The following is a 7,005-nucleotide window of genomic DNA, read 5'->3' as shown; positions in this document are numbered from 1 at the left end:
TTAGCCCATCCTGCATCTCCACCCCTCCTACAGTCTTGATGCAACTTCTTCTGTATATCCTCGGTTAGACTTTTTCAGCTAGACTTCTGACGATTCTCAATAATGGTTGTTCTGTAGTTTAGTAGTAATTTTGATGTGGTCATGAGAGGAGGCAAGCATAGTGTTTACCTACTCTACTGTCTTGATCAGAAATTTCAAGTGAATTCTGATTATTCAACCATTCTACCTTTGAGGGAGTGCAAGTTATCTTGCCACTATCTTTCGTTGCCACTATAAACAATTCTTCAGTAAACATATTTCTTATAGGGTGGAGTCCCAGATATGGCATTGTCATATTAACTTTTCAAAAATGCAATATTAACATTCCCACTAACAATATACAGGAGTGTCTTTCTCACCACATCTTTGCAAGCACTGAGTGTTTCATTTTGTTTTATTTTCAATTATTACCAATCTGACATGAAAAGTAGCAAGTCATTCTTATTTTCATTTTTATTTTCTTGACTATCAGAGAAGTTGAACTTCTTTTCATTTGTTTGTTTTATTTTTTAAATATTATCTCTCTTCTGATTGCCCAACTCAAATATTATTTGCATATTTCAACACATTTGGATCATTTGTGTTTTATTTACAGGATCTCCTTATATGCTTAAATATTGATCTTTTAATTGATACGTGTTATATGGCCCAAGAACTGTACAAAATATTATTTGAACCTAACAAATATATATCCTGTAACTGGATGCTACACCCCAAACAATCTCAACTCTGATTGTACATTGGAATCACCTAGGGAGCTTTGGATCCTGATGCCTGGACTCCACCCCAAGAAATTTGGATTTAGTGGTTTGGATGAAGCCTAGAAATCAGGATTTTTAAATTCACATAATATAAAAGTCATCATATAAACCATTTTAAAGTATACAATTCAGTGGCGTTTAGTACGTTTATAATGTTGTACCACCACTACCTCTCTCTAGTTCCAGAACATTTTCCTCATTCCAAATTAAACCTCATCCCCATTAGCAGTCACTCTCCATTTCCCACACCCTAGCCTTTAGTTACCACTAACTGCTTTCTATGTCTGTGGATTTATCTGCTCTGGACATTTCATATAAATGGACTTAAAAATGGCCTCTGTGTCTGGCTTCTTTCACTCAGCATAATATTTTCGAGGTTTATCCATGTTATATAAAAGATGTATAAATATTTCATTCCTGTTTATAGCTGAATAACATTCTATTGTATGATGTATCACATTTTGTTAATCTATTTATCTATTAATAGACTTTTAGGTTGTTTCTGCCTTTTGGCTATTGTGAATAGTACTGCTGTGAACATTGATATACAAGCTTTTGTTTAAATATCCGTTTTCAATATATTCCTAAGAGTGGAATTGCTAGTCATATGGTAATTCTATGTTTAATTTTTTGAGTAATTACCAAGTTTTTTTTCACAGCGGCTGAACCATTTTACATCTGCATGGCATTAGGAATTTTTAAAGCTCCCCAGGTGACTCTAACATGCAGTCAAAGTTAAAATCTTCTGTCTTAGTAAATCTTTAATGATACTTATGATCTGTATCACAACAATTGTACCATGTTAGTTATAATTTAATCTGGGATCAACTTTGCTAATTTATATTCTGTTAGAAAATTACCTATTTTCTCTGCATTTTCAAAAGTGTTGCCATGTAATTGCATATAATAATATAATTGTTTTAATGTCTTCTATACCTGTTATTACATCTTTTCTTCTCTCTAATCTCATATACCTTTGTTAATACTTTATTTTTCCAGCTTTATAGAGATATAATTGACAAATGAAAATTTGTAAAGTGTACAATGGTGAGGATTTGATATACATACACATGGTGAAATATTTATCACAATCAAGTTAATTAACACATCGATCACCTCACATAGTTACCATTTTGTATGTGTGGTGAGAATGCTTAAGATCTACTCTCTTAGCAAAGTTCAAGTATATAATACAGTATTGTTCAGCATAGTTACCATGCTTTACATTAGATCCTCAAAACTTATTCATCTAATAACTGAAAGTTTGTATTCTTTGACCAACATCTCACCATTTCCCCAACACATGGTTTTTGTTTTCTTTTTTTAAGATTCCACATATAAGTGAGATCATTCAGTATTTGTCTTTCTCTCCAGCTTATTTCACTTAGCATAATGTTCTCTAACTCTATCCATGTTACTAAAATGGCAAGATTTCCTTATTTTTAAGACTGAAGAATATTTATATATATCTCATATTTTCTTTATCCATTTATTCATCAAAGGACATTTAGTTTGTTTCCATGTCCTGACTATGGTAAATAATGCCACAACGAATATGTGAATACAAATATCTCTTTGAGATAATGATTTTCTTGGCTATATACCCAGAATGGTGTTGCTGAATCATATGGTAGTCTTATTTTTAAGGTTCAGATAAGATATAAAGCTAAGATAATATTCAGAGTCATATCATATGCAAAATGCCCAAGGTTCAAGTGAAAGTCATCATTATACCAAGAACCACACAATCTCAACTCAAATGAGAAAAGGCAATCAATCAGCCAATGCTGATATGACATACATACTGGAATTATCTGACAAGGATTTCAAAGTAGGCATGATATAAATAATTCAATAATGGTACAAAAATGCAATTATGAACACATTTGAAACAAATGGAAAAATAAAAAGTATCAGCAAAGAAATAGAATATCCAAAAAAGAATGAAATGGAAACTTTACAGCTGAAAAATACAATTGTTGGGCTCAAAAGTAGAACAGAGAAGACAGAGAAAGACTTGGTGAACTTAAAGATGGAACAGAAATTGTCCAATCTTATCAACAAAAAGAAAATAGAGTAAAAAAAAAAAAAAATGAGCACTCAGAGGCCATTTTTTGTGGGACTATAACAAAAAATCTAACATTTGTGTCATCTGAGTCCCAGAGCTGAAAGAAAAAGAACTGTCAACCAGAAATTCTATATCCAGCAAAAATAAGCATAAGGGGAAGGCAAGACATTCTCAAATGAAGGACAGTTTTAAAAATCTGTACTAGCAGACTCACCCAAAAGAAAAAGATAAACAAAATTTTTGAGACACAATAAAAAATGAAACAAAGAATCTTAGAAAATTATGAAAGAATGAACAACAAAAAAGTAAAAATATGGGTAAATACAATAAAATTTTCTTCTCTTGAGTTTCCTAAGTTATGTTTGATGGCTGAAGCCAGACTTAGTTATTGTCTGATATTGTTCTCAGTATATGTAGAGAAAATATTTAATAGTTATATTTTAAATGGAGGAAGGTAAAAGAACTTAAAAGGAGGAAAGTTTTCTACATTTCATTTAAACTCGTAAAAATATTAAAACCGGTAGGCTGTGAAATGCTTACATCAGAAAAAAGAGAAAGACTCAAATCAATAAAATAAGCTCCCAACTTAAGAAACTAGAAAAATGAAAAAGAGTAAAATAAATGTAAGCAGAGGAAGAAAATACAAAATGGAAGAGAAGAAATTAAAATTGAAAACAGAAAATGTTAGAGAAAATCAATAAAACAAAAATAAGTTCTTTGAAAAGATCAATAAAATTGACAAAGCTCTACAAAGACTAACAAACAAACAAACAAACAAACAAAAAAAAACAGAAAAATCACCAATATCAGAAATGTGACAGGCGCTATCATTACAGGGGCTAGAACCTGTAGCCATCAAAAGGTTAAAAGAAAATATCATGAACAACTCTCCACACATATATACAACTTAAATTAAATGGAACACTTCCTCAAAAAGCACAAACTAGAGATTTCCAGTTGAGATAGTAGGTAAACACTGTGCTTACCTCCTCCCACTACCACATCAAATTTACAAATAAATTATACAACAACCACCCTTAACAATCACATGAAGACTAGCTGAACAGAACTCCTACAACTAAGGATATAAAGAAGAGCCCACATCAAGACTGGTAGGAGGGGTGAGACATGAAACAGGCTGGTCCCATACCCACATATAGTGGTTAAGAATCAGGAGGAATATCACATCATTGGAGGAGTGGAGTCCCAGCCCCACACCAGGCTCACCAGCCCAAAGCAAAAGTGGTAGGAAAAGAAGTTCCCATATCCACATCTACCTGGTGAAACACAGGATTGCTATAGAGCCAGGCATCTTCTTAAAGGGCTCAAGCACAGACTCGGTACTCTCAAAACCTCACCCTAAATTCTAGTGAAAGGACAACAGTTCAAAAAGCACCAGAGACATACAGGAACAACTGAATTGTCTGGCTCCAGGGCAAGCACTGGAGAGACCACTCTCTCCTAGACATAAGTGCTGGCAGGTGCCATTGTTCCTTTGTTGAGCCCTCCTCCAACCCAGCCAGCAGGTCCAGGCAGGTGCCAAATCTGACCTTCCATCAACCTGCCAAACACTGCTCACCCTACCCTAGTGATTCCCTGAGACCGAACCCCATCCAACTCATGTAGTGAAACCTTTTTCAGAGGCTGTTCCTCACAAATGTTTGCCCTTGGCATACACTGCAGACGTTCCTAAGATTTTTAAAGGTCCACAAATCTCAAACGAGCAATAACTGGTCTCAGCATGCCCTGTACTTCTTGCTTAGAGATCCCAAGCCCAGCACTAGTGGAAGTCAGCCTCAATTCACAGCATAGCATCTCTCAGATGTCTCCAAGTCCAATCCAGGTAGCTACCAACCACAGATCACTTTGTAGCTCCTACCAGGAGGCCCTGATCTGGAAACAGGTAGCGGCTGACCTTGGCCTGCTTGGGAGCCCCTCATAAAAAGCCCCAGAACCAACATACTCAGTGACAAGCTTCAGACCATAACTGAGCCCTACCCAATTAGCTCAACAAATTACTCAATTACCCAACAAACTATACACCACAAACTATACACCTCAGAAGGCATGAGAGCACCACTAAAGTGAATCCCGTGGCCTGGGATCAGCCCCCTCACAACTGTTCATCCGCTATAGTCATGGCCAGTCCTCACTAGTCAACTAAAGGGTCAACCCCACCCACAAATACGCCAACAGCAATTAAGGATCAACTACAACAGGAGGGCACACACAACACACACACAAGGGACACCCCTGAAGCGTCCGGCTCAGATGACCAGAGAGACCGCACCACAGCATCCCACAGAACACCTACTACATAAGGCTACACTACTAAGACCGGGAGACAGCAGCCCTACCTAATATATAGAAACAAACACAAGGAGGCAGCTACAATGAGGCAACAAAAAAACAGTTCCCAGTGAAAAAAGAAAAAATAAATAAACAAAATGGAAGCAAGCTACTGACCAGATAGAGATCAAAATACTGGTTATATCTCTTTTTCTTGACCTGCAACCTCTGCCACAACCATGTTCCACCAGATCCTCTGTCAGGCCAAGAAACATCAGGCTTGATCCCCCTCTTTGTATTCATTTGAGCTGGACGTACTGGAGCAATGCTGTACATTTTGTGCCTGGCGTGTTCAATCCAGATATCTGTTGGTACAGAAAAATAACCCAGAACCCTGGAACAAACTGGGTCCTAGTGATCAATACAAGCCCTACTCAGTGAATGTAGATTACAGCAAACCAAAGAAACCCAGAGTTCTAAATGAATGTTTCACTATAAAGCTGCTTAGAATGAAGCTCTACCAAAAGCCATTTGCACAATTTTCCACTTAACCAGGAAATACTTCCCCTCTAAATGCACAAAATCATGTTGCTGTATTATGTTGGGGTTATTAAATATGTGATTAATAAATATCTCAAACTTTTTTAAAAAACTAGTTATAAGAATGTTCAATGAAGTTAGGGGAAGAATAGAGGAACTCAATAAGAACTTACACAGAGAGATAGTAACCATAAAAAAAGTAAGAAATTAAGAATACTGTAACTGAAATGAAGAATACATTAGTTGGAATCAATAGCAGATTAGTTGAAGCAGAGGATCAAATCAGTGATTTGGAAGACAAGGTAGCAAAAAGTACCTAATCTTAACACAAAAAAGAAAAAATAATTTTCAAAAAATGAGGATAGTTGAAGGGGCCTCTGGGACAATATCAAGCATACTGACATTTGCATCATGAGGGTGACAGAAGGAGAAGAGAGAGAGCAAAGAAGTGAAAACCTATTTCAAGTAATGACTGAAAACTTCCTTACCCTGGTAAAGGAAATAGACATACAAGCCCAGGAAGAACAGAGTTTCAAACAAGGTGAACCCAAAGAGGTCCACACCAAGAAACATCATAATTAAAATGCCAAAAGTTAAAGACAAAGAAAGAATCTTAAAAGCAACAAGAGAAAAGCAGTTAGCTACCCACAAGTGTTCTCTTATAAGATTTTCAACTGATTTCTCAACAGAAACTTTGCAGGCCAGAAAGGACTGGCACGAAATATTCAAAGTGATAAAAAGCAAGGACCTAAAACCAAAATTACTCTACCCAGCATGGCTATCATTTAGAAACAAAGGAGGAGAAATAAAGAGCTTCCCAGACAAGAAAAAGGTAAAGGAGTTCATCACCACCAACAAGAAATGTTAAAAAAGATTTAAGAAGAAGAAAAATATAAAAAATATGAAGAATAAAGTGGCAATAACTAAATACCTATTGATAATTACTTTAAATGTGTGGATTAAATGCTCCAATCCAAAAACATATGGTGGCTGAATGGATAAGAAAACCAGACCCAAACATGCCGCTTACAAGAGACCTATTTCAGATTAAAAGACACCTACAGACTGAAAGTAAAGGGATGGAAAAAGATATTTCATACAAATGAAAATGAAAAAAAAAAAAGCTGGGGTATTAGTATTTATATTAAACAAAATAGACTTTAAAACAAAGGCTATAACAAAAAAAAAAACATTTCATTATAATAAAGAGATAAATCCTACAAGAAGATATAACCCTTGTAAACATTTATGCATCCAATATAGAAGCACCTAAATATATAAAGCAAATGTTGACAGCATTATTTGCAA

The 7,005-nt window shown here is 35.4% G+C and overlaps 1 pseudogene; it reads left to right on the top strand.

Annotated features, from left to right (window-relative positions):
- Positions 1-5,396: 5,396 nt before the first annotated feature.
- Positions 5,397-5,708, top strand: LOC102891393 (annotated as a pseudogene).
- Positions 5,709-7,005: the final 1,297 nt, after the last annotated feature.

The sequence above is a fragment of the Pteropus alecto genome, unplaced genomic scaffold, assembly GCF_000325575.1.
Source record: "Pteropus alecto unplaced genomic scaffold, ASM32557v1 scaffold607, whole genome shotgun sequence".
Lineage (NCBI taxonomy): Eukaryota > Metazoa > Chordata > Mammalia > Chiroptera > Pteropodidae > Pteropus > Pteropus alecto.
The sequence above is the reverse complement of the archived record's forward strand: the minus strand, read 5'-3'. Positions and strand labels throughout refer to the sequence as shown.